Below are 26882 nucleotides of genomic sequence, written 5' to 3' on the forward strand. Positions count from 1 at the left end.
TTTGCTCTCATTTAAGTGTGCCCAAACATGAGATAGTTAACAAACCACTTCCTCCAAAAGCCTTTGAGTCCCTACATCTGCAAGCACAGTACCCATGGGATCAGGACTCAGGAGAAAGAGCACAAAGGGTGGAAAGTATTGCCATCGCTTGGGTGGTGAGAGGAAGGATGTGGGTGTCTGAAGGCTACTCTGAAGCAGGGAAGAGGCACGGTCTCCAGTGGTCTTCCAAATACCAACTTAGGCCATGTTTTTTTGATGTCCCCAGAAACTTGTTTAAATATAAGGCCAACACAACACCACTGGGCAGACGAAATTTCATTTCAAGACTTCAGCATTTCTTAAGACTTCAGAGAAGAAGTCTGGCTGCCTCGCTCTTACTAAACGCCAATTATCTGATGCAGAAGCAAAATTCTTCTGCCCCCACACCCATGTTTTGCACCCCAGCTCTTGAGTACCTATCCCCCGAAGAGAGGAGGTTAAAACAAGGCAGAGGAGGGCTACCTTGACAGTGAAGCAACTCTGGAGACGGCTGGCATCATTTCCCCCTTAAATCTAAGGAACACTGCAGCTGCCAGTCAACAGCACTGGGTCCATGAATGTGGCAAAATGACAGCACCTGCCACCCTGCAGCATCTGGGGCCTTTTATTTATTTATTTATTCTGGTCAATGTGGCAGGAAAGACTCTCGGAGAGAAAATCAACTGCTTTATCTGAGAGAAAGGGAAGCCCTAGTGAAGAGAAATAAGAATCATCGTGCCCATCCTTGGGTACTTTGTGCGTCTCCTCTCTGTGCACTGAAAGGGCTCTTTGTGTCACACACACACACACACACACACACACCCGGCGAGTCTGTGTGATTTATTAAGGGGAGGAGGGGCAAGAAGGGTGATTTTTATTATCCCTCTTCTCACGGAGTCCCAGCAAATCTCCGCCTGGGCCCAGCCTCGGTGGCCTCTTTCTGGCCGGGTCCCCTCCGCCTGTGGCCGCAGAGATAAGAGCGGCGGAGGCGACCAGACAAAAAACAGTCCTCGATGTGGGGAAGTGGAGAGGAAGCCCAGCGGGCAGGGATGGGAGGAGAAGGGAGCCTGGGGGAGCAGAAGGGGTGGGGAGGCAGAGGAAGGAGGCCGAGGGCTCCAGCACGGGGGCCGGGGGAGGCTGGGTGGGTGGTGGCACAGGAAGAGTGAAGGGGAGGATGGGGGAAGTGCTAGGGAGGTGCCAGAAATAGGCAGGAGGATGCGCTGAGGACGGCGACGGCCGCGGGAGGAGGCCGAGGGGGAGTGGGGCAGGGGTGGGGTGCGCTGGGGAGGGGAGCAGCACGGGGCATCAATTATTAAGTGATTACATCATCCCTGACATTAGGACAACACACACACACACACACACGCGCGCGCGCGCGCACACGCACAGCCGGGTCCCCGCGGGGGCCCCCGAAAGGAGGGCGAGGGTGGAGCCCGGGCCGGCCTCGCCCCCCGCGCATCCCCGCGCCCCCCGGGCCGCGCCCCGCAGAGGCGTCCCCGCTCCGCTCCGCTCCGCGCCGGCCCGGAGCCCGGCAGCCCCGCGGGGCGCCCCGGAGGCGGCGGCGGCGGCGGCGGGGAGACTGCAGCGCCGGGCGGGGGCGGGCGTCTCCGCAGCATCCCCCGCCCCCCGCGGCCGCTTACCTGCGCGGCGCTCAGGCTCCGGAGCCCATGCACATGGTCCTCCCCGCCCTCCTCCGGCGCGGCCGAGGCGGCTCGGCGGGCCCGGGAGCCGGGGGCCTCCCGAGGGCGCCGAGGGGGCGGCGCCGCGTGTGCCCGGGCCGGCGGCCGGATCCCTCTCGCCGGCTTTGTGCGCGGCGGGCGCTGCCGGGGCGCGGGGGCTGCAGCGCCGCGCGTGCTCCTCCGTCCCGGGGCAGCCCGCCTCTGCCTTCGCGGGCGGCCTCCGCTCACGGCGCCCCCTCCTCCTCCCGCGCGGCAGCCCCCTCCCCGCCGCTCGGCTCCTGACAGATGGCGCAACTGCAGGGACGCGCCGCCGCCGCCGCGGCTGCTCGCAGCTACTCGCGCGGATGCTCCGGCCCCTCCAGCCCCAGCCCCGGAGTGAGGACGGGGCGGGACGCGCGCGGAGACTGGCAGGCCGCGCCGGCCTATCGCAGCACGCGTGCGGAGCTGCGGCCGGCGGCCATTGGTGCCCGCGGCGCGGGGGGCGGGGCCGCCGCGGCGGGGGCGGGGCCGCGGCGGGGGCGGGGCCGCCGAGTGGGCGGGGCGTTACTGTGGCAGCAGGCGTCCTGGCGCGCGTGCCGAGTGGGCTGCGAGAGGGGATGCGAGGCTGGAGGAGTTGTGTGTGCTCCGGGGGATCGCGTGGACTCGCGAGGTCGTGGGCTCGGGCGGGGGAAGGAGGGGACAGTGCGAGCTGCAGCTCCTGCTTTGCGGGAGGTTGCAGCTGCCACTGCAGAAAGGCATCTGCCATCCCACCCCCCCCACCCCCCGCACCCAAAACCAGGGGAACCTGCCTGGAGAAAGGGCTCTCTTGCCCTTCTGCTGCCTTTTCATTTGAAGGTGGGAGGGTAAACTGGGAAAGGGTTAGGTGGTGAGGATGTTGCCGCTCATCACACTGGGGAGTGTGGAGCAAGGTAAGATCCAATCCCAGGAACTCCGAAAGACCCGGAGAACCCTGGAAACGCACAGTTAATATCAATAATAATAAAGAGAAGGAGGAGATTAAGATTAATCTATTACTCTTGCATTTCCGTGGACGCACACATTTATTTTCAAGCAAAAGCCTGGAAGAAGTAGTATTGAAATAGGGGGAGGGGTGGAGAGGGCAGGTGGCGACTTAGGAATCTGAAATCACAGAGTAGAGATTTGTTTGTATAGTTTTTTCCCCCCAAAACCATGTATAATTGTAGCTGTTGGTTGTCTTTGGTTTCTCGTGACATTTCGCTACTCATGGTTCCCCCCCCTCCCCTTCACCAAATCACAGCTTTTGCTCAGATTTTCCTTGATGAACTAATAGCCGGTTAAGTATACAGTTCGGAGTGCATCAGTCTTTATTTCCTATCCAGCTTTTCTATGGCAGGATGTAACTTCATAAAAAGAAACACGTTGGCTTCCTGATTTTCTTTATAGGTAATTCCTGTTTACTGAAAATTCTCCTTTAAGGCATGCTCAGAGTCATTCTCCTTAGTGCTTTTGGCAAGAACCCTACCCTTCCCCCTCAGCAAATCTAATGTTCTGAGAAATAGAAGTGAATTAGCTTCTGATTCTATGCTCAAAATCTATATTACCTTTCCTGCCCACTAGTTTTTTTAACCAGAATTTAAAAATATCAGTCACTTTTGCTGACTTTTTTTTGTACACAGTACTTTGAAAAACATTGCCCCCGTGCCTGGGTGGCTCAGTCAGAAGAGTATGTGACTCTTGATCTGGGGGTCCTGAGTCCGAGCGCAATGTTGGGTGTAGAGATTACTAAAAAAAATAAATGAAAACTTTCAAAAAAAATTACCAACATTATTAATGGATCTCCATCTTATGGATGAAGAAACTGAGGGCAAGAGAACTTAGTAACTAAACTCCAGGGGATAGTATAGGGTGATTACTGCGGGGTGTTGTTTCCTCCTTAAAGTGATAAATGATGCCATATTCAAATTATGTGTCTGGGAATTCGTTCCACGGTCCCAAGAAATGGAACCACAACAACGCATAAAAGGTTTCCATTACAAGAGAATGCCAACGTCATCTAGCCAAAAATTGTTGATCTCGAGAGAAGGGGCTCCTCTTCCTTAGTACTAGCCTCTGTCCTAGATTTGAATTGCGACAGGAGAGGCAATTGTCTAGAACAATGATTCTCAAACCTTAGCATCTTTCAGAATTACCAGAAGGGACTTGTTAAAATACAGACTGGTGTTTCCCACTCCCAGAGGGTCTGATTCAGTAGGTTTGGAATGGGGCCTGAGGATCTGTACTTCTCACAGTTTCCTGGTGATGCTGATGCAACTGGTCTGGATACCACATCTTGAGAACCACTGGTCTAGAACCGGGCTGTCCAATGAGGCAACCACTAGCCTAGGTGGCTGTTAAGTACTTGAAATGTACTTGTGTATTCGAAATGTGGCTGGTGCAGAGTAAGGTATGCTGTAAATGTAAAAGACATATTGGATTTAAATATCCAGCATGAAAATAGAAATGTAAAACATCTGATTAATTTTTATATTGATTACACGTTAAGATAATAGTCTTATTGATTTATTTATTTATTGAGCGTTGTGCTCAATAAAGTATATTATTAAATTTTATTTCACATTTTTGTTTTTACTTTTAAATGTAGCTACTAAAGAATTCTTTCTAAAGATTTATTTATTTACTTGAGAGAAAGAGCACAGGGGGGAGGGCAGAGGGAAAAGGAGAAAAAGTCTCAAGTAGACTCCCTGCGTAGCATGGGGCCTAGGCCTGAGGAGGAGTCGAGCCCAAGGTGGGGCTCGATCACCGGACCCTGAGCTCGTGACCTGAGCTGAAACAAGAAGAGGACACTGAACTGACCAAACCAACCCAGGAGCCCCACTACCAGAGAATTTTATTTATTTTTTTTCCAGAATTTTAAATAGCATATATGGCTTACATTACATTTCTATCGAATAGCAATGGCCTAGAGTTTCCGATTCCAGCTCCATAGCACACGCTTTTAGCACCTCGATGAGGCAAATCACTTAGCCTTTGTGGATCTTTGCATTCTCATGTATAAAATGGGGAAATAGTAAAACTGATCTCATACTGCTCTGTGAAGACTAAATGGACATAGAAGCATAGAAAGAAGCAGTTTATGCATACTTTCTGCCTTTTTAAAGATAAACTGTCATGTACTCTCAGAAATACCACTCTTAAGATATGGATCTCCTTGGTATCCCATGTTGGATTAATTTATCTTATGTGAAACCTGGAGTGGGTGATCTCCTTGTTTAAGGTTTCTTCAAGAAGAGTCACTTTTTAGCGTCTGTAACTCTAATAGCTTCTTGATCTAATTAGTGAACAAAAAAGAAGAGACAATGCAATTAAAATGACAGATTAACCTGCTTCCATCACGACTCCATCCTGTTTTTGTAATTCTTTCCTTGACTACCTTTTTATCTGTTGCCCTTCTTAAAAGTCACTTTAAATGGATTTGGCCTCCTCAGGAGGATTTGCTAATGGCCTGAACAAGTATATAGAGTACTCTGAAGGATTTGGATACTATTCCCCATTTTGATCCACTGTGCAGGTCTCTGCAGACACCTCGATTAAAGGTCTGTGGCACTGTCCCTGCCCTACTTGGGATAAGTCATATCATCCTCTGCACCCCTGAATTTTTTTTTTTTTGCATTTTCTTATGGACAGTTTATATTACACAAATTAGAATGTAGGGATTGTTCTAGAATTTTGCTTTGATTTCATTGGTACTGGTTATTTTTACTTTTCTATTTCTTTACCTTAAAGTTTCCTATTTCTCTCTGGACTTTATTTTGTCTCACCTGAATTTCTTATCCTTTCCCGTTTAAAGTAACATTTTCTGTATTTTTTATTTTATCAGTTAAAATATTTTCTTGTCTTATTGTCACATTTTAGTTTTAATTTTCTCTTAAATGTTAACAGAGTAGCAACACATATGGCAAGGGGAATCCAGACTATAGAGTCCTTACAAATCAACAAGAGAATAAAGATGAACACTCCAATTGAAAAACATGGGCAAAGGAAAGGCATCTCAAAATGGCCAGTAAACATGAAAAGAGATTCAGCTTCACTTGTAACACAAAAGCAATACAAAGATAATTTTTTCTCCTGCACAGTTGGCCAAAGACATAAAAGGATGAGGGGAACTGGATACCCACACCCTAATATTAATCGACATAGCACTTCTGGGAGACAATTTAATAACATTTCTGAAAAGTATTTCGAAAAGTGTATGCCTCTGACCCAGCAGTTGTGTTCTGGGAAAGAATGCAACAAGTTTGCAAAGATATACCAATGACGTGAGTAATCAGAACATTGTTTATAATAGTGAACAATTGGAGAAAAGTCCATTGGTAAGAGATTGGGTGTGTAAACTATGCTATAATAGAAAACTACATAGCCAAGAAAATGATGATGAGGTCATGTATTTTTTTTATGAAGAAGGATTTTCACAATAAATTAATATGTGTGTATGTGTCTCTCTATATATTTTTATGCAGACATATTCCATTGTTCTAAAATTTATCTGTCCATGTAGATTTTCATAGAAAGTATGCAAGTACATATGCAGAAATTTTAAGTGTTTTTCTCCAAGTTATCAAATTATTTTTTTATCTATTTTATCTGCTTCTTAATTTTCTGAACTTTTTTGTATCAGCCACCTATTATTTAACAGAAGAAACCATAAAACTTAAACTTTTTCCTGTCTTTGCTACTTTAATTTTCCCCTTTATCTTCCTTCATTTTCCTTGCTGATTTTTCCCTTTTGAAGGAGCCTTGCCACAGGGCTGGTATCCAGGACAGGCTCCCTGCTCCCACATTGCCCACAGCCCACCCTTCTAACTTCTGATGGACCTCCTTGGGACTTGTAAGAATGATTCTCAAAAAGTTTAACTTACTCTGAGAGCGGGAGAGTGCTGGGAAACTGGTCTCAGGGCTAACCTCTCTGTATCTGGCACACTTGGCTCACTGTGAAATTCTTGCTTCTGACATCTCATATCATCAAATTCTTATCGAAAGAGCGACATATTTTAAAATCCATCATGTTCAGAATATAACAAATAGTAGGAGATGGTCCTGGGAAAATCTCATGTGGAATGGGAAAGACCTTCCATACTACAGCCCAGCCTGAGCTCAGGAAGGGGTAGGAGTAGGTGGTGTTAGACCTGCCTTTGGAAGAGGCCCAGCCAAGCTCTGGAGGCTGGGTTTCTGGTAGTACTTTATTCCAGCTCTCTCATGTTCCATTTTATCCAAACTGGATAGTTGCTCCTCCTGGCAGTTTATGTCAGAGCTTTCCTGGCGTATGGCTTTTCAGCTCCCTTCCCTCTTAAAAAGATGGAAACTGGGCTAAATCAACAGGAGTTGTTATGAATGAAGTTTTAGAGACTGGGTCCAATGACCTCTGTTGCATGCTCTTAATGTGTCAGGGTTATTACTGGGCAAACAAGGCTTGTTAGAAAGAAGCGATTTGGCTTATAAAGGAAGAGAGGCCATATCCCATCCAAACCATAGGGAGTGGAAGGAAGGGTGGTTGGTGATGGATATGGATGGTCTTCTTTGATTCTTTGCTTGACTCGCCAAGAGAGGCCTGGATTATTGTCTGGTGTGGTTTAAGTGTCTGGGGATAGGACTAAGTCAACTTGGAAGGTCCCAATGGGAACATATCTGTTTTGCAACAGATATCCTACAGAAGCCCTTGCAGGAGTCTAACAAGAGAGGCTCTCTTGTCATAAGCTAGCCTGTCCCTTTCTCTTGCATCTTAACTGGCTGTCTCTCCCACTCTGACTTGAGCAGGCTTGACTGCTCACTTTTATTTATGTTCTGATTCCATTCTATGCAGTGATGGTGCTTGAGGCTCCTCCAGTATGACTGAGCCACTGGTGTAGCTAACTGGATCAGAAGCCCTCAGACTTCTCTGTTTGCAGGCATAGGTTGGCTAGGCCTCATTGCTGGGTGACCCGAACCTGATTTACCATCCCTGGGGAGACATTCAAGACCTACACAGTGAGGCCCAACAGAAGCTCTGTGTGTGTGTGTGTGTGTGTGTGTGTGTGTGTGTGTGTGTGTGTTTCATCTGGTGGAGCCCCTAGAATGGGCCCTTGATGATTCAGATATTTTTTGGTTGTAGCCTGCTGTAGTCCTAAAGAAAAAAAAAGCTTTCTAATTACTTTAGTGATCTACATCTGTATGAAATGTGGATTTTATAACATTTATCTTGCTACTTTCAAGAGTTCAAATATTCTATGTGTCAGGTTGTCAAAGGGAAAAAAATGAACAGAGAGAAGTAAATTATTTTATCAGTCAAGGGTCTTGGTTGCAAATGTTAGAAACCATGTCTAGTGTAAGCAGAAAAGGAGTTTATTAGAAGGATGTTGGGTAATTCATAGAATCAGGGAGAGGACTCGAAATATAGACTCAGCAAATAAGCAGGAGTCAGGAATCACCACCCAGAAGCACATCGGAGGGCTAGTTAGGATGCTCCGTCAGGGCCCTTCCACCGCCAAGGACTTCTGCTACTGCTGGAGGTGGAGTCTATGCTGTCTCTATTCGCATCTCACTTGCTGAAGACTCAAATTCTTGGGGGTAGCATCCTGCAGGCTGGTGGTACTAGAGCTGTCATGGGGGTTGGAAAGCAGGGGGCAGAGGAGGGGAACAGGTATCCAGCTTCCTTTAGCGTCCATGGAAGATGATCAGAACTTGCCCCCAACCAACTCAGATGATAGGACTCTTCCCAAAACAGGAGGGGAAGCAGGATATTGCACCCAAATTTTAAAAATGGCTGTGCCCCCCTCTAGTTATTCCCCCCATCTCTATGAACCTCAACTTTTCATGATCAAGTGTCACTGCTCATTTAACAAACATCTCTTCCTTTCCAGTTATGATTCTGTTTTCTGGCAAGAGGTGTGACAGGCTACGTTCCACACTTATATTTCTCCAGCAAGGTACACAATATCTTCTTGAAGATAGAGTCTCACATGAATGATCTTTAATTTTCACTTATTCCACATTCACGTGGGAGAGTTTATTGTCTCCGAGAGTGAAGGATTTCTGACAGATCTTATAGGGATGTGAAGCCTCTGAGGAATGGGAACATGGGTAGAATTTTTATCCTGGCTCCTACCCTGAGAGGCAGCATAAGCGGCTCATAAGAGGCTCTGTTGGCTCTAGCCTCTTCCTGTTTATTCTCATCCTTCATGTAGGAGACATTCTTACAGTGGCTTCCCAGATCACAGTCATTCCCACTTTTGGGGATTAGCTCCCAAAACCCAGAAGTGGGCTTCTAGAGACCATGTCTTTATGAAGTGACCACGCAAGAGCACAGCCCAGCCGTGGCCATCAGAGGTAGGCACTTATCCCATAAAGAGCCAAGTATTGTTTACCAAGAATTTGAAAATTAGGGCAGAGATGTACTGACTTGGATGTAGTCACGGGAAAAGCCAACGGCCATATCAAACCATCCCCAAACCTCTGTGGCTTTACATAGCAAACATTTGCTTGGGTTTTTCTTGGACAACTTTCTGCAAAGTGATTCAGGGACCCTTCAACCCGGATTTCACTGGATTCTCTTCATACCACTGGGAAACAAGGGAAAAGAGAGGAAAATTGCACTCCAGGTTTTAGGACTCCACGTAAGAGTGACATACAGCATTTCGGCTCACATTCCATTGTCTAGAAATAGTTACAAAGCTACTCCCATAGGCAAAATGAGCTGGGAAGTGTAGTCTTGTTGGCGTTGGCAGGAAAAAGAAGAAATGGCTTTGGTGAGTATCCAGCCAGTGTGCCTGCCACACTGTGAAATGGTAAAACTGAGCAGTGCTCTGGGGAGACGATCTACAAAGTCCTACTGCTGAGGTTCCTTTAGCATTTTGGCTTCTCTTCCCCTAATTTGATTAGTCAACTCCTTCTTAGATCCACCAAAATATCTCAGTATTGTCTGATACATAACTCCTCATGGTCCGGCTAGCCAGGTATGTTTATGTGTGTGCAGAACAGTGTATGTATAAGGACAGTTAATTCAGCATGTTTGAATCTCAAAAGTTTGGACATCTTAAATGTCCACAGGATAAATTCCCAGATAAATAATAAATAATTTACTTTCAGAGTGGTCTGAAATAAACAAATTAATGTACTTGAAATTCTTTGTGCCTTAAAACAGACTAAATTATTATTATTATTTTTTTAGACCTGGTGGGAAGTATTTATTTCCCCTTCACCTTCCACTTTAGTTAGCATGGCTGACCCAGAACCTGCCTTCACTAATCTGGGGAAAATAAGGGGTTGGGAAAAGAGTAAGGTAAACCGTGGAATTTTGAAAATACGTGCATGAGAAATAGAACTTGAAAAGTTTTGAGGAATAGAACATTGCACCTCGGATTCCTGGAGGAAGAACTTTTGCCCTGAACATACCAAGAACAGATAGGGATGCTAACTTAAAATTGGTGCCATCTCACCTATGCCTGGCAAAACCATGTCTTGCTCTCCTGCTGTCTGGCTTTAATGAAGAGTGCTAGGTTTAAAACAAACAAAACAAAATGCTGCCCCAGTTAGTAAAGAAACACCCAAAGTGAAATTGGGGGGATGATAGCTGGTACTACTTCCAAGTCTTAAAGTCATCTTACTTTTTTGTAATTTGTGTTTATGTGAAAACACGTGGGTCTCTCAGAACCAATCATAAGAGCAGAAACAGTTACATGGAGTGTGTATTTGGCAAGTGTGGGTGTGGAATCCCAGATCCCTGTCACATTTTAGAGGCTTGATTTTTCTAGCTTATAAATCAAGGTCAGCTGCCCTGAACTTTGGAAGTCCCAGACCAATCTGAAGAAGCAACTTCTTCATATGATCCATGAAATCCAAAGTTCAGTGAAAACAAAGCATCCAGGAAAAATCTCAGATAGAGTTAAAGGAGCTTACAGAAGTTATACTGATATTAAATGAAGAAAATCAAGTTTATTAGAAATGGTCTACTGGAAAATAGGAAAATATTTCATGCCGGTATAAAACTGAAAGTCTGTCCTGCATCCAATGTATCATTTACTTTAATTCCGTTTAATTTGTCATTTATTTTATTTAATTGCCTTTGGATAAACTGTATGCATTCCCCAAACACTTTCCCACACACACACCATCTCAATAGGAAGTGAAACATTCTATTTCTATTCAGATCTGAAATTAGACAAGGACATTCCTTTCACCACTAATACTTAATATTGTCCTGAAAATTCTAGCAACTGCAATAAAACGAGATGAGGAAACCACATGTATAAATAATGAAAAGGAGACAAAATTCTTTTTATTTCCTGTTGATGTGATTGTCTACCTGGAAAGACTAAGAGAATCAATTGAAATGCTATTAAAACTAATACATGAATTCAGTAAGGAAGCCAGTAGTCAGAGATCATGAGGTTCTAATGAGAGTGAGCAAGGTAAAAGTTGAGCATAGGCAAAATCACCCTTTAAAATTCTCCAAATTGCCCCTGAGATACTCTATACATGGAGGTTGTATATGCAACTCTGTGTACTATATCTGTGTAGGTGTGTAATACATACAGTATTTGCAGAGTACATATGTAAAGCAATTTAATGGGACTCATTTTTTCATGGCAAAACTAATGTTTGAATATATTATTACAAGTGAATATATTTCTACCATAGACAGAAAAAAAATCAGTGACTTATGTTGCTAGTTTGGAATTATCATTTTTTTAAAAAGTTCCATTTACTGATAGCAACTAAAAATGGTTAGAGGTTATGCGTTGATTGGGGTTTCTTTAGAAGCTGACTCTGAGACAAGGATGAGTGTTAGAGTTGTTTACTGAAGACTGATCCTGGGGAATCTAGTCTGGGAATGAGAAAGAGAGATGGGCAGGAGAGGAAAGTCAATAGAGGGGCATCATCCAGCTAATATTTCTGGGGGAAGATAGAGCCTCACCCCACTGAGTCCCTCTGAGGTGGGACGGCATGAACATATGTCTAGGGACATGAGCTCCAGATTTCCAGCTGGCCCTGCCGGCAGTCCTAATGTGCTCTTATGGCCAGAAAAGGCTTCTTGTACAAAAGGTCTCTCATCCCAGGGATGTCCCGTAAGCAGCCCTTGCTTGGCACGTAGACAGGAATGCCAGAGTCATTTGGTAGGCAGGGCACCAGCAGTGCCTACCACATGTTAACCTGGAAAAGAGTGGCACCTATATAAATAAAACCATACATTTTTACTGAGAATTATAAATTTACGAATTTAAACGGAGAGATGGACCGTGTTCCTGGGAGGAAAGACTTAATGATGTTAAGATTTTAGTTTTCCCCAAATTAAACTATGAATCAAATATAATTCCAATTAAAATTCTACTGGGTCTTCTTTTATTTTAAGTTTATCCAGCAGGAAAAGAATGAGTCAGAATTGTTTAAATTGTTTGAAAACTTTCATGTAGTCAATATTACCTTTGAAAACCCTTTGAATAAGTAGAACGTATTGGCTTTACCAGATAATAAAAGAATGGTACTGGTGCAGGGATAGAAAGGCAAACAAAGGGAATATTGTAAAGATTGCAGGCACACACTCAAATATTTATTAGCATATAATATACATTACCCATAGCATTTCAAATCATCCATAAATGAAAGGAATACTGGATAAACGTTATTGATATAAGTTAAACCTTACATCGTGTCTTACGGCAAAACAAATTCCTCATGGATTTAAGATTAAAATATAAATAAGTGAAGTAGTAAAGTACCAGATAGAACAAATGAGGGTGAATAGAATGGGTAAGTCCAGCCTGAGCTTGACACCTGAGATAGACTCTTAGAGGACAGAAATGATAGAATTGAGTACATAAAAGTGAAAAACATCTATTGACCTAAAACATGACAGAACAGAGCAGAAGATAAAAGAGAAAGCATTACTATACTTAATATATAAAAAGTGCTTGAAGTTCTAGAAAATCAATACAAAGATATTAAAACACTAAAAAAAAAAATTAAAGTGGGCAAAGTACCTGTCCATCCATTGTTCAACAAGTATTGCTTGAAAGCCTGTTCTATGGGAGAAGGTGTGCTACGAAGAGAACAGGGAGAATGGAATGGAAGGACTTTGATCAAGTGAGGCTTCTCTGAGGAGCTGTACACAAACCAAGAGCTTTGGGATGAGAAGGAGACTTCTGAGTGGAGAGGAGAGGAAGTGGAGGGAGCATTCTGGTAGGCACACAACGGCATGTGCAAAGGCCCTGCAGGAATGGAAAGGAGGCCAATGTGATAGGTATGAGGGAGAGAGCAGGGAGAGTGTGGTAAGAAATGAAATGGAAGGGGGATCCCTCTCAAATTAATAAAATCATGAATGAGAAAGGAGAGATTACCACCAATACCAAGGAAATACAAACGATTTAAAATACTTATTATGAGCAGCTATATGCCAATAAATTAGGCAATCTAGAAGAAATGGACACATTTCTGGAAAACCACAAACTACCAAAACTGGAACAGGAAGAAATAGAAAACCTGAACAGGCCGATAACCATGGAGGAAATTGAAGCAGTCATCAAAAACCTCCCAAGACACAAAAGTCCAGGGCCAGATGGCTTCCCAGGGGAATTCTATCAAACGTTTAAAGAAGAAACCATACCTATTCTACTAAAGCTGTTCAGAAAGATAGAAAGAGATGGAATACTTCCAAACTCGTTCTGTGAGGCCAGCATCACCTTAATTCCAAAACCAGACAAAGACCCCACCAAAAAGGAGAATTATAGACCAATATCCCTGATGAACATGGATGCAAAAGTTCTCAACAAGATACTAGCCAATAGGATCCAACAATACATTAAGAAGATTATTCACCATGACCAAGTGGAATTTAAGGCTGGTTCAACATTTGTAAAGCAATCAATGTGATAGATCATATCAACAAGAGAAAACACAAGAACCATATGATCCTCTCAATAGATGCAGAGAAAGCATTTGACAAAATACAGCATCCATTCCTGATCAAAACTCTTCAGAGTATAGGGATAGAGGGAACATTCCTCAGCATCTTAAAAGCCATCTACGAAAAGCCCACAGCAAATATCATTCTCAATGGGGAAACACTGGGAGCCTTTCCCCTAAGATCAGGAACACAACAGGAATGTCCACTCTCACCACTGCTATTCAACATAGTACTGGAAGGCCTAGCCTCAGCAATCAGGCAACAAAAAGAAATAAAAGGCGTTCAAATTGGCAAAGAAGGAGTCAAACTCTCCCTCTTCGCAGATGACATGATACTGTACATAGGAAACCCAAAAGACTCCACCCCAAGATTGCTAGAACTCATACAGCAATTCAGCAGTGTGGCAGGATACAAAATCAATGCCCAGAAATCAGTGACATTTCTATACACTAACAATGAGACTGAAGAAAGAGAAATTAAGGAGTCAATCCAATTTACAATTGCACCCAAAAGCATAAGATACCTAGGAATAAACCTAACCAAAGAGGTAAAGGATCTATACCCTAAAAATTACAGAACACTTCTGAAAGAAATTGAGGAAGACACAAAGAGATGGAAAAATATTCCATTCTCATGGATTGGAAGAATTAATATTGTGAAAATGTCAATGCTACCCAGGGCAATTTACACATTTAATGCAATCCCCATCAAAATACCATGGACTTTCTTCAGAGAGTTGGAACAAATCATCTTAAGATTTGTGTGGAATCAGAAAAGACCCTGAATAGCCAGGGGAATTTTAAAAAAGAAAACCAGAGCAGGAGGCATCACAATGCCAGATTTCAGGTTGTACTACAAAGCTGTGGTCATCAAGACAGTGTGGTACTGGCACAAAAACAGACACATAGATCAATGGAACAGAATAGAGAGTCCAGAAGTGGACCCTCAACTTTATGGCCAACTGATATGGCCACGTGCAGAAGAATGAAACTAGACCATTCTCTTGCACCATACACAAAGATAAACTCAAAATGGATGAAAGATCTAAATGTGAGACAAGAATCCATCAAAATCCTAGAGGAGAACACAGGCAACACCCTTTCTGAACTTGGCCACAGCAACTTCTTGCAAGATACATCCATGAAGGCAAGAGAAACAAAAGCAAAAATGAATTATTGGGACTTCATCAAGATAAGAAGCTTCTGCACAGCAAAAGAAACAGTCAACAAAACTACAAGACAACCTACAGAATGGGAGAAGATATTTGCAAATGACCTATCAGATAAGGGATCCAAGATCTATAAAGAACTTATTAAACTCAACAGCAAAGAAATAAACAATCCAATCATGAAATGGGCAAAAGACATGAACAGAAATCTCACAGAGGAAGACACAGACATGGCCAACAAGCACATGAGAAAATGCTCTGCGTTACTGGCCATCAGGGAAATACAGATCAAAACCACAATGAGATCCCATGTCACCCCAGCGAGAATGGGGAACATTAACAAGGCAGGAAACCACAAATGTTGGAGAGGATGTGGAGCAAGGGGAACCCTCCTGCACTGTGGGTGGGAATGTGCACTGGTGCAGCCGCTCTGGAAGACTGTGTGGAGGGTCCTCAAAGAGTTAAAAATAGACCTGCCCTACGACCCAGCAACTGCACTGCTGGGGATTTACCCCAAAGATACAGATGCAGTGAAATGCCGAGACCCCTGCACCCTGATGTTTCTAGCAGCAATGTCCACAGTAGCCACACTGTGGAAGGAGCCTCGGTGTCCATTGAAAGATGATAGATAAAGGAGCTGTGGTCTGTGTGGACAATGGAATATTCCTCAGCCATTAGAAACAACAAATCCCCCATTTGCTTCGACGTGGATGGACCTGGAGGGTATTATGCTGAGTGAGGTAAGTCAATTGGAGAAGGACAGACATCAAATGGTCTCATTCATTTGGGGAATATAAAAATTAGTGAAAGGGAGTAAAGGGAAAGGAGAGAAAATGTCAGTGAGGGTGACAAAACATGAGAGACACCTAACTCTGGGAAACGAACAAGGGGTAGTGGAAGGGGAGGTGGTCAGGGGGTTGGGGTGACTGGGTGATGGCACTGAGGGGGGCACTTGGTGGGATGAGCACTGGGAGTTATGCTATATGTTGGCAAATTGAACACCAATAAATAAAGGAAGGAAGGAAGGAAGGAAGGAAGGAAGGAAGGAAGGAAGGAAGGAAGGAAGGGGGACCCCTGGGTGGCTCAGCAGTTTGGCGCCTGCCTTTCGGCCTAGGGGGTGATCCTGGAGTCCCAGGATCAAGTCCCACATCAGGGCTCCCTGCATGAAGCCTGCTTCTCCCTCTGCCTGTGTCTCCGTCTCTCTCTCTCTCTCTCTCTGTGTCTCTCATGAATAAACAATAAAATCTTAAAAAAAAAGAAGTGAAATGGAAGAGGAAGACGAGCATCAAGTCATGCAGAGCCTTCTCTATTGCAGTAACTAGCTTGGAATTTATTTGGAAATTGACGGGAATCCAACAAAGGGCTTTAAGCAGGAATAACATGATCACATTTCCACTTGAAAAAAACATAATCTACTTTACGGACAACAGGTTGGAGGCATACAAGAGAATAAACAAGTTATGGTAGTGGTGGAGGCGAGGCTAGCTGGCGTTGACTGGGATTGAGGTCTATGGAGGAGGGAGAGGAGGAGAAGGGTTAAGATCTATTTTGGAAATAGAAACGATAGAGCTGGCTTATAAATGAGGAGGGAGGGCCCAATGGGAAAGGGGAAAGCAACCGGGAAAGACCCTGGTTTCTAACCAGAGTAGCTCTGAAAGTAGTAGTGACATTTGTAAGTCAAGGAAGACCGAGGAAAGAGAAGAGGGAATCCCTGTTTCTTTTTAGAACATGTTGAATTTGAAGTTCCTGTGGTACATGCAAGTAGAGATGTTACAGTCAAGTGAATGAGTCTGGAGCTCAGGAGGGAAGCTTTTGGTTGGAGATATAATTAGCGGATGTGGTCACTAAATGGAAGGTGAGCGAGATGACCTAGACAGGGCCCAGGATTAGGTCACAAGGGGTCAGAGAGAGGAGAGTGGGGGGGAATGGTCAGGGAGACGGAAAGAAATGGTATCTCAGAGGGCAAGACAGGAGAGTCCAATGTTTCCAGAAGTAGGGAAACGAGATCAGGACAACGATCCCAGATTTAGGCGACGTGGAGGTAATTGGTGGTGGGTGGGGGGTGGGCTGGGAGGTCCATGAACAACGGGGAGGTGGAGGCCTGTGTGCACACCCCTCTCTAAGCCATTGGCCCTGCGGCAGTGCTAGAACAGGCAAGTCTCGTGGACACAGCACAAGCGTGTCCAAGCATTTCACTTCAGGGGTAACCCATGAAAAACTAAAACAGAAAGGGCAAATCACTTGTAAACTATCAAATTGACAAAATACTGAATATTTTGTAAGGAGGGGGCGGGTGGCACACATTCTAAAGGAATTGCAAATTCATGCAACATGTCTGGAAACGTAGCTTTGTATTCGTGATTCTGACTCAGCAATCTTATTCCTAGGAGTACACCTGCAGGAAAGCATCAGGGGTGTGCGCCAAACTTTGGCTGTTAAGTATTTTTGTCACGGCGTAAGGCGTATAACATAGTGACATGTTGGAAACAACTGAATTAATTAATTAATTCCCATTTTATAGGTAAGGAAACCAAAGCCAAGATTGGTTAGAGAAACTTGCCCCGGGCTTTGCAGCTAATACGTGACAAAAACATCACGTCTTACCGATATTTCATTTTTACTAACAAGCAATGGTATATATATTCATTCAGTGAATGAACCCAGAATGAATTCAAAATGTTACATCTTGTGGTGGAGCTGTAGGTGATCTTCTTTCTGTTTTGTTTTCTTATCCATATTTTTTAAAAGATTTTATTTATTTATTCATGAGAAACAGAGAGAGAAAGAGGCAGAGACACAGGCAGAGGGAGAAGCAGGCTCCATACAGGGAGCCCGACGTGGGATTTGATCCCAGACCTTGGGATCATGCCCTGAGTCAAAGGCAGACACTCAACCACTGAGCCACCCAGGCATCCCTTTCTTATCCATAATTTTAAAGATATGCTACAAAAGAAACGTATTGTTTTAGTAATATAATAACTTCAAAGAATAAATGTGTTTTTTTCATATGCAGAGGACAAGGTTTTAATATCATGAATTATCATATGCCTTAATAGACAAATGGACCTGTGGCCTAATTTCTGCCTTTAAAAAGTGGGTAATTGATCATAATTTCAAAAACAAAGTCATCTTTTTCTGGAAGTTAAATGGAAGGGGTCCCCTCAATTCTCACTGATGTAGTTGCTACCCCTGTAACGGACAGTCCGTTCAGTGCAGTTACTACGTAGAATGGATTATGCAGTTTATTTCAGCTGGTACCAGGAAGACCCTTAATGACAGACATTCTATGTTTGGGAGCTTTCCTGAGAGTTCTCTGCATGATGCAGGTAGGCCCTGATTATTCTTTTTTTTTTAAGACTTTATTTATTTATTCATGAGAGACACAGAGAGAGAGAGAGAGAGAGAGAGGCGGAGACACAGGCAGAGGGAGAAGCAGGCTCCATGCAGGCAGCCCGACGCGGGACTCGATCCTGGGACTCCAAGATCACGCCCTGTGCCAAAGGCAGGTGCTAAACCGCTGAGCCACCCAGGGATCTCCAAGCCCTGATTATTCTCACATTCTAAGTTCCTCTAAACCAAAATTGTTACAAAACAAAACAAAACAAAAAAACCAAAAAAACAAAAACACAAAAATTGTTACACACTTGATGACATAGAACTTCAGTGCCCCAAGGACATGTTTGTGGATATATCAGAATAAATTCAAAATTATTTCCTTAGGAGAATCTTGACCCCTTGGGGCAGTCTCAGCCCTTGTCTGTATGAAGGTTGTAGAGGTGGGAGGAGGTAGCTATTACACAGTTTGGTTTATACCATAGTCAAGTCCTATCTCTTGACATGTAAAACAATAAATATCACCTGAGTGTCCATAAGGTGTGAGGCCTCCCTCAAAGCATGAAGGTTAGGACACCTTTTCACTGTATTGCTCTAGGTGGTTAGTGCTTTCAGATGCAGGAAAGAGACCTCCCATGCGTCTTGGCTCTGCTACTTAGTAGTTGTGTGGCCTTGGGCATATTACTCAGCCCCTCTCCATCGAGGTTTTCTCATTCACTTTAAAGGATTGTTGGAATATTAAATGAGATAATGTGGACTAAACCCTTGACATGGGGCCAGGGAAGACTTCAAAATGTGTTAGGTGGGAGCCCAAAATATCTGTTCTTAATTATCTCCGAGATGTAAACTATTTTGTTTATCTTGAAAAGATCACAGTGATTATTTGGGCTCTTAATTCCTCATTTTATAAATAAGGAAACAGGATTTGAGAGGTCATTCATTGTATTTTTTTTAAACAAGGTCTTTTTTTTTTTTCCTCCATGTCATGCCAAGGTTTGGTTTTATTTTATTTATTTATTTTTTTTAAATTTTTATTTATTTATGATAGTCACAGAGAAAGAGAGGCACAGAGACACAGGCAGAGGGAGAAGCAGGCTCCATGCACCGGGAGCCCGATGTGGAATTCGATCCCGGGTCTCCAGGATCGCGCCCTGGGCCAAAAGCAGGCGCCAAACCGCTGCGCCACCCAGGGATCCCAAGGTTTGGTTTTAGAACCAAGATTATAATTTCCTTAGTAACTAGGAATGCTTTCAGCTGCAAATAACAGAAAAAAATTGAGGAACAGTGGTTAAAACAAATGGATTTATCGTTCTCATATCTGGAAGTCTAGAGATCGCCAGCTGCTGGCCTTGGTTCATCTTCTCAATGGGGCCATTAAAACCCCAGACTCTTTCTATTCCTTCTGTTTTTACCATGTTGGCTTTTCCCGAGGACTCATCCTTTCCTGGTTGCTGTATGGCTGCCAGGGCCGAAAGCTTCACATTATTCAAAGACCAGAAATGGCAGAGGGTGGGCAGATTGGGCCGGCCTACGAATAGCCAGGCGGAAAGACCTCCTTGTCCACCTCTTGCTTTCTACCCAGAATCTCCCAGCACAGGATTGCTGAGTCTCTATTTTAGGTAAATCTATTCACTAATTAGTTAAAAATATTACTCTTTTGTCTGCTTTATCACCCCCAGAGTCTTACACACCAAAAAGCCAATAAACCCTGAATGACTGATGAGTATTTTTGGTTTGCAGCCAAGCTATTAAACTTGTAATATAACTTGAAGTTTATTGAAACTTGCATATTGGTCACATACATTCATAAAATGCATCTATCTTTGCAACCTTTAAAGAAAAAGCCAATAAATCCGGATTATATATTAAAAGCCCTTATATGTTGCCAGAGCCCACACTGGAATAAAGGAAACATAGACTTCTGAATGCAGCTTATTTCTCTTGAGACATCTTTAGGTAGATTCTTATTATAGTTCAGTTTCTAGTGCTTTCTTTGCTATGAATGTATTCCTCACGAGCTCATAAGACAGAGAATAATTACTGAGGACACAGCTGTGGTCCATTCAGGTTATAGATTTCAATATTCCAGGGAAAGCATAGTCAGAACGAGACAGGGGCATCCGGATGGCTCAGTCAGTAAAGCATGTAACTCTTGATCTCAGGGTTGTGGTTCGAGCCCTATGCTGGGGGTAGAGTTTACTTTAAAAATTAAAAAAAAAAAAAAAAGAGAGAACTTGACAGGCCAGATGATATATTGATGGGAAATCACTGATCAAAAAAAAAAAAAAAAAAAAACCCTGGAGGAATGTCTGGGTGACTCAGTCGGTTAAGCAACCGACTGGATTTTGGTTCAGGTCATGATCTCGGGGTTGTGGGATGGAGCCTCGTGTCGGGCTCCGTGCTAGGCGTGGAGCCTGCTTAAGATTCTCTGTCTCCTTCCCCCTCTCCTCCCGCCCCTTCTCTCTCTCTGAAAAAAAAAAATCACTGGAAAACTTACTTTGCACAGAACTGGACTACCTTAAAGGCCCAGAGTCCCAAGGTTATTTTAGAAATAAGATGATACAGATTGCTTTAGCAAGTACTACACCATATTTATTCCAGCTAAGTGGGTAACAAGGTTGGATCTTACGGTTCTTGGTAGGACCTTGTGAACAAGAAGCCATACATGAATTTAATCATTAAGTCATTTGGAATTTCTCTTCTCCTTATCTTCTATCTTACAATATATTGTAATTTTTTCCAGCAACATGGTCTTGGAGTTCTGCCTACATTTCTGGTAAATCTTTTAAGACCCAGGATTGCTCCAGGATTTATTCTTTTGAAATCTATTAAGAGGGTTTCCTCTCTGCTAACCCCATGGTGTGTGTTCTTTCTTTCTTTGTGTTCCCATAGCTATTTCCACTGTGTCTTTCAAATAGCACAATGCAATGATGAAGAGAGGGAAACTGGCTGAGAATTTTGAAGATTGGAAAATTGGGTCGATGCCAAAAAGTATGAGCCAGCCTGTTTTCCCCCTTTGCTCATCTACTTGCTCAGTTCACTGAAGACTGGAAAGTCTGAGGCCAGAAAAGATACGAAGCTTATCTTGTGTCAGTAGAAGCAAGCAAATGCACAGGTTTGCACCTTGTAAAGCGGTGTTATAACTATTCGGTGTGAAGAAAGGAGAGCTCTCAGGCAGACCCATGAAAAATAACATGTGCGGAAACAACTCATTCTGAGAATATAAAAAAATATTTTTTTATCATTGATTATTACTATTACTGCTGCTACTTTTACTGAAATTCTGAGTCTTCCTCATTTTCTTCCTAGTTCATGGTATTTTCAATCCCAGGTCTCTCTTGTCTTCAGAAAGGAGGGTTCCGGCTTTCTGTTTAATTGGATACTCAGTAAAGCCAAGGCAGCAGCAGGATGCTTTCCCCATTGGAGGAGGAGGGGCTCCAGCCAGGAAGAGGATGGACCTTCCAGAGAGAAGCCCTGGGGGGGAGTCAGAGATGGACCTCAGCAGGGGTTCAACTTTTCAAAGCTACTCTTCCCTTTTGGAAGAGAAAGAGGAGGATCAGAGGGTTAAGGTTCCCTCACCGCACTTCTAAAACCTACTTAGGACTTATCACTCCTGAACCAAGGGAGCAATGTACGGTTGGTGGGCTCATTTCAGCTAATGCAGTTGGAAAGAAAAACACAGGCCTGCTCACTTGCAGATCTGGAAACAAAAGCCTGGAAGTGTGACAGTGTAGGGCCCAGATGATTATTACCACCATGATCATTTCAAATGAAATGTAAATATATATAATTTTTTTTTTTTTGGCTCACAACTCCTTAGGGAATTCCTGGCAGGATACCCAGTAACTACTGATAACGGTTTCCTCTTAGGAGCAGTCCTAGGACCATGACAGGCTGGAGGGGCTTTTATTGTTTGCTTAATATCATCTGTTCTATTGGAACTTTTTATAGCAATTTTATTTAAAAAAACAAATAAGTGATTCAACTTGTAAGCTGTTGAGTAGATACGATGCTTTAAATGAGCTACTTTACTACTTCACATAAAGATGAAGAGAGGTAGAAAGAAGGAATTAAAGAAATCCTTTTCTCTAGAGTGTCCCTCCCCCAGCCCCAAGACTGCAATACCAGGCCTGTCCATTCAGAGAGAAAGGTGGACAAGATGATGGTGGCCACGTAGTGCCAGGGGAAGTTGGACTTCAGTGCTGCAAACATGGACGCACCGTGTTGCATTTCTTCTTTTTCTGTTCTGAGATTTCCTCATTTGCTTTTGATTGGGGCTATGGTCTTCCTACCACCAACAGGAGCTTTGGGCCTGGCTTTCAAGAATCCTATTGTCTCATCTGAGCTCCTGGAACACTCTTGCCACAGGATTGTATGCATGGCTTCAGTGGGATTTCTTTTTCCTGTTTCAGATTCAGCCTGTAAATTGAAAACCTAAAAGCCCTTGGGTTGGAACGGATGGAGGCCGAGAATAGATGCATCTCCTTCCATTTGGAGCTCGGAATACATACACATCATTGTTTAGGCATGAAGGGAGAGAGGAAAACAGGGCTGAAGGGAGAGGAGATAGAATTAATGGGCATAATCTCACTGTATAATTAAAAATATGAAACTTAGATACATGGGCATTTCTTATAGGTGATACAGCAGCCCCACAAGTATTTCTTGATGTCTACAACTGAGGTGCTTCCTCTAAGAGATGTAAATCTATTCCTTTTGCAAATCATACGACAATTTACAGGCCCGTGAAGAGGCTCCCATTTAGAGGACTCTAATTAGGAATATTTTCATTTAACTCATTTTATTAATTCTCTTTTAGAAAGGACTCAGCCTTTTTATTATGCTAGTTTTTCCTTCTCATCAAATAGACTTAATTGTGCAGTTTCATCTTAAAACAAAGGAAGAACCCTCCTCACTAAAATGTCTCCACTAGCTCCTACTCTTCCCCCCGCCCCTTCACCACTAAGATTCTTTTTTTTTTAAGATTTATTTTTGGGGGGCACCTGGCTCAGTTGGTTAAGCACCTGACTCTTGATTTCGGCTCAGGTTATAATCTCAGGGTCGTGAGATGGAGCCGCAAGCCCCATGTTGGGGTCTGAACTCTGCAGGGAGTCTGCTGGAGACTTCTGTCTTTCCCTCGCCCTCTTCCCCACCCCTCTGTGAGCACAGGGGGGTGGGCCAGGGAGTCTCAAGCCGACTCTGGGCTAAGCACAGAGCCCGAAGCTTGACCCCACCACCCTGAGATTACAACCCCAGCTGAAACCAAGAGTGGGTCATTCAACCAACTGTGCCACCCAGGTACCCCACTAAGATTCTTCAAAAGGATGGTCCCTCCTTTATGGAAGCAGCACTATTTCCCTTGAGTCACCAACTCCTTGATATGAAATCCACTACACATGCTTTGGATTCCTTTTATCAGACCCTCCGGTATTCTTTGACCCTGCTGGAATGCTCTCCTTAAAACATTTTCCTCCTTGGACATCATGACTTGGTTCTCTCCTGGGTGTCCTCCTATTTCTCCTCTTGTGTCTTCTCATTCTCTCTTGTGTGCTCTTCTACGATCTTCAACTTCAAATGTTAGCCACCTCACGCTTGTACTTCAGTGTTCCCGCTCCCTTTGGGATTGCATTTGTACTCATTCAAATATTTTTTGAGTTCCTGCTGTAAATAAGGCAGAGTTCTTGCCCACTGAGCTTGCAGTCTAGTGATAATGACTTTTACATATGTGCTAATGACCACAGCAACCAGAAGTCCATCCCAGATCTTTCGGGTTCTAGACTCAGACATTTCTACTGGAATATTTTTTTGTCGTCGCTTCGAATCAAACATGTTTAAAACAGAATTGTTCTTCTCTCCATTCCTACTCAAATACCCTCCATATGGGAGATCAGTAACTCTAGTCCATCACCCAAGAGGAACCTGGGACAATTTCTTGGCTCCTCCTTCTCCTTTAGCCTGTGCATCAAATTTGTCACCCAGGTTAGTTATATCTTCTTGAACATGGCTCAGATCTGTCCTCAATGCCTCCTAGTCCCAGTGTGTCCACCTTACTTCCTACCACTATCGTTTCTTTCATCCTAGCTGGTCTTCCAGCCTCTACACCTGGTCTCTTACTTCTTTGTCATATGTTTTTCAAGTATTTCTAAAATGCAAATGTAATCCTGTCACTTACCCATTTAAAAACCTCTGTTCCCTGTTGCCTGCTGGAAAAAAAAATCCAAACTCTGACATGCGAAGCAACACACTAGGCACACAATAGAGTATCTTTACAAACTTTCATACCAGCCACATTGTACTATGCATTTATAAATAAGTACCGGTGTCTTCCTGGAATGTGTTGGCTATTCTCAGGCTTTTGTTGTTTGCATAAACTCCCCTTCTTCCTGGAATGCTCTTCTTCCCCTCAACTATCTACCTTACCTGTTTTCTTTAGGACCTAGTTCAATGTCACATCAACCAGGAAGATGCTCTATCCTTGGTCTGGTTAAGGTGCCTTCCTGTGAGGTTTCCTCTCACGTAGGACTTATCACAAATGTTCTATTCTGGTATATTCTAGTCCTCTATAAATATGTGTTTATTGAATGAATTATTAATGAGTGGTGAATCTAATCTCCTAATTTATGTTAGGATCACAGAGTTGTAATGCTAACTGGGATCTGACTGAATGTCCAGGCTATAGAGGAGAAATTAAAACTTGTATACAGCTCTCTTGAGTCCTATTTCTTTTCCCTTTTTGTGCTTTCTGAAAACTTTTTTTTCCATATTTCTCATCTGGTTAAAGGGAGGTGTCATTGTTATGAAGTTCTCACCAGAAAGTGACCAAATTATACAAAGGCATTAACATATTGATTATTAAGGGGGCACCTGGCTGGTTCAGTCGGTAGAGTAGATGACTCTCGATATCAGGGTTTGTGAGTTCAATCCCCACATTGGGACAGAGATTACTTTTTTTAAAAAAAGTTGACATATTGACTGTTAGAGGAGAGGTGTAGTATGCTTACTACTCCTCTGGGCTCAGCTCACTGGTACTGACTTATGAATGCACAATGTGTCTTGCCAGTACTTAGCATGCCACTTTTTGTTGGCCGTTTCAAAACTATTCTTCCTTAAAAGGGAGAAGATAATACGTATTTCTCAGATAGAATTTTCATTCACTTTTTCCCTTTTCTTTATAGACGTTTTCTTCTAATTATCATCGAGATCACCATGCAGAAAACTAAACCGATGAGCAAAGAGGTTGCTGACACATTGGAGACCTGCCAAACAAACTACAATATGGGTTAAAGGGCATATGTTTAAGAAGCAACGAAAATAATTTGGCATGCACACCCTAGAAGAATGGCAGGAAAACAAGGATACGGTGATTTATAAATAACTGAGAGCCACTAAAAAGGAAAGGAGGAGTAATATATTAGATGTGGTCAAAGCCATCGAGGCAAGAGAAGAATGAAATAAGAAAGTACAATGTGTGTGAAAACCATGTTGGTAAGTAAGCCTGGAAAGAGAAATAAGAAGTTAAACTATAAATACAGAATGCTTACCAAATGTTAGACACTACTTGAAGAGTGTTACACGTATTAACTCATTGAATTCTCATGACAACCCAGCAAAGAAGGTGTTTGATTATTGCATAGAAGGAAACCGAACCCTAGAAACAGCACCCAGGCTTCTCACCCAATGGTCCTTTCATCATTTATGGTAAAAGAATAGCTGGCATGCATTAAGAGGTTTACACTTTTCCAAGAACTTCCAAACGTGATTTCATCAATCTTCACGCTGGTCCTGTTATTATTCCTAGAGATAAGGGAAGACTTAGAGAGGTTAGGATTTCTCCATAGTTGCTTGATCACCAATTGGTACAGTGGGTTTTAAGCCAGGTTGGCTCCTTTTGCTTCAGCTTGCAAACCTCTAAGACAATGAATTGTAACTGTAGATGGAGAGCGCTCAAAAAAATAGGCCCGACCCCCTCTGGATAATTTTTTTGGCTTGCTTGCTTGCTTCCTTCCTTCCTTCTTCCCTTCCTTCCTTTTCTTTTTACAAAGACATGTGCTTATTAATGGCTTTATTGAGCTATAAGTCACGTGCTGTAACACTTTTATACTTAAAGTATACACTTGATGGACCAGAAATTATGGGTTGAACAGGGTGCCAGATAGATTGGAAAAAAGGAAAGAATGTCACTTTGAAAACCATTCAGAAGAAGCAGAAACACAAGGGACGTGGGACCGTTCATACTGTGACCAAAACAGTTTCCAATGACTCTTTCTTTAATTTTTTTGCCCTACTTGAGGTTCCTGAGAGTGGAGATTTGGATGATGCTGCTGAAGCTATCCTTGCTGCAGACTTTGAAATTGGTCACTTTGTACGTGAGCGTATAATCCCAAGATCAGTGTTATACTTTACTGGAGAAGCTATTGAAGATGATGATGATGATTATGATGAAGAAGGTGAAGATGCGGATGAGGAAGGGGAAGAAGAAGGAGATGAGGAAAATGATCCAGACTATGACTCAAAGAAGGATCAAAACCCAGCAGAGTGCAAGCAGCAGTGAAGCAGGATGTATGTGGCCTTGAGGATAACCTGCACCGGTCTACCTTCTGCTTCCCTGGAAAGGATGAATTTACATCACTTGACAAGCCTATTTCGAGTTTTTTGTTGTTATTGCTTGTTTGCTTGTTTTTGTTTTTGCAGCCTAAAATAAAAATGTCAAATATAAAAAAATTTTTTTCCGTATATGTAGAGTTGTATAACCATCACCACAATATAGCTTTGAAACATTTTCAGCAAAAAA

General features: G+C 43.2%; 2 protein-coding genes across 4 annotated transcripts in view; one reads left to right on the forward strand and one right to left on the reverse strand.

Annotated features, from left to right (window-relative positions):
• FYN (FYN proto-oncogene, Src family tyrosine kinase) overlaps window positions 1–1794 on the reverse strand; it is a 211362-nt gene extending 209568 nt beyond the window's left edge. The window contains exon 1 of one of the 3 annotated variants that reach the window (XM_025444839.3): window positions 1659–1794. The gene's annotated coding sequence lies outside the window, so the exon portion shown is untranslated. The remainder of the gene's footprint in view (window positions 1–1658) is intronic. The other 2 variants (XM_025444838.3, XM_049092471.1) reach the window with 2 other exon arrangements.
• The window catches only part of LOC112658473 (uncharacterized), a 444780-nt gene that overhangs the window by 360589 nt on the left and 57309 nt on the right, over window positions 1–26882 (forward strand). The window lies entirely within an intron of this gene.

Source organism: Canis lupus, chromosome 12 (genome assembly GCF_003254725.2).
Source record: "Canis lupus dingo isolate Sandy chromosome 12, ASM325472v2, whole genome shotgun sequence".
NCBI classification, from domain to species: Eukaryota; Metazoa; Chordata; class Mammalia; order Carnivora; family Canidae; genus Canis; species Canis lupus.